General features: G+C 40.7%; 1 protein-coding gene across 1 annotated transcript in view; it reads left to right on the forward strand.

Moving 5' to 3' along the window:
• LOC107716802 (vertebrate ancient opsin-like) overlaps window positions 1-1912 on the forward strand; it is a 49456-nt gene that overhangs the window by 36804 nt on the left and 10740 nt on the right. The gene's annotated exons all lie outside the window — the stretch shown is intronic.

Consider the following 1912-nt stretch of genomic DNA (forward strand, 5'->3'; position numbering starts at 1 on the left):
GCTTCTTCTTCGGCTTTTGCCGTGGTACTGCGGGTTACACAAGCAACATGCCCGTGGACACTGCAGACTAGCGGTTTGCATGTGTACTGCACATTGACGCGGACAACGACGCAGAAGTATAAATGAAAACTGACGCATAGCCTACGGCATAGGTCCGACGCAGAAGTATAAATCAGCCTTAAGGCAGTTCCTGCCTGGGGGTTACTGTATGCTAATGTTAACCCCCCTCTTCACAAGAGGTAGTGTTATGTTCAAAGAAAAGGCATCCTTTGTTGTCAACACACCTGATCTCATCAGAACATAACTTTCCACGTGTTGTGTGGAGAGGAGTCTTGCCATCTTGACCGCTGTTCACTACACTGCACCTTATGTCTTTTCTTCACTCTGTGTCAATATGCAGTAAAAATTGATAGCTGGTGAAGAGTTTAATGTCTCTTGGTAAAGGAGACAATCACAGAACAAATAGACTGATTTTGTCCCAGCTTCACAATTACACAAAACAAGTAGTCAGCAGCCATATCACCCTGTAGCCCTAGACTGGTCGCCCACTGAAGCTAAGCAGGGTTGAGCCTGGATAGTACCTGGATAGGAGACCTCCGAGGAAAACCAGGTGCTGCTGGAAGAGGTGCTAGGGAGGCCAACAGGGGGTGCTCACCCTGCAGTCTGTGTGGGTCCTAGCGCCCCAGTATAGTGATGGGGATACTATACTGACAAAAAGCACCGTCTTTCAAATGAGATATTAAACCGAGGTCCTGACTCTCTGTGGTCATTAAAAATCCCAGGATGTCCTTCGAAAAAGAGTAGGAGTGTAACCCCGGCATCCTAGCCAAATTCGCCCATTGGCCTCTGTCCATCATCATAGCCTCCTAATCATCCCCATATTCTGATTGGCTTTATTACTCCGTCTCCTCTCCACCAATAAGCTAGTGTGTGGTGGGCGTTCTGGTGCAATATGGCTGCCGTATGACTACAGTTGTCAATTGTGGCATTTCTGTAGGTGTGTGTGAACAAGAGAGGAAGGTTATAGAACGAACTAACCGGTTCTGAAAAGCATTTTTTCATTAATGGCTTAAAGGTTGCAGTGTATTGTAGATCATTAATTGTTAAGTAATATTTCATTATTTTATAGATAATTTCCAAGAATGCTCTAATTTACATGAAACAGCCTAAACGGTGAAAACCTTTAACAAAAGTTTTTTGTTCTTAGGCATTGTGTTGCTGTGTGGGGGTGTTTGAATGTAAGGACATTGCATGAACTGGAAAAAAAACAAAACAAAGAAGTGATATTAGCAACATTTAAATAATTTTTCAACTATAGTTGCATAACGTCCTTGATAACCATATGTTTACAGACTGTCGTTTGCCATTTCTGAAAGGCATTAATCAACAGCTTATTATAAAATGTAAATTAAAACTCATAGAAATGAAGGTTGGGGCTTGCAGAACATTTTTTCAGATTTGAGAGTGCTCTATGAGCATTGATAAGGACCAGACCTCATTTCATGAAGGGTCCTCATGAAGGGACAGAGTCAAAGACAAATAAACACTTACTTCCACCTCCACCTCCACCCACAGTTCAAAAAGTACAATCAGTACTCCCTTTATAAATGCGAGGTTATTGTTTTTTGGTTAACATAAGTTGGCCATGCATCATACCACATTAGAAAAGGATGAAAATGCAATGATGCTACTGTCTGGCCAACCAAATAAAATAATGTTATTTACCTTTCCCATGCTGTGCAGATGCAAAAACAAGTAAATTCAATGTTAAAACGTATGTATTTTCCAATAAAATAAATAAAACATATGTATTTTCCAATGCTAATACATGAACCTCTCTTTAAATGCACTATGAAATGACATTCAAAACCCATTTCTGGATGAATTAGGATAATTCAACAAGTGTGTAGAA

Source organism: Sinocyclocheilus rhinocerous, unplaced genomic scaffold, assembly GCF_001515625.1.
Source record: "Sinocyclocheilus rhinocerous isolate Xijiao unplaced genomic scaffold, SAMN03320098_v1.1 scaffold1441, whole genome shotgun sequence".
Classification (NCBI taxonomy): Eukaryota; Metazoa; Chordata; class Actinopteri; order Cypriniformes; family Cyprinidae; genus Sinocyclocheilus; species Sinocyclocheilus rhinocerous.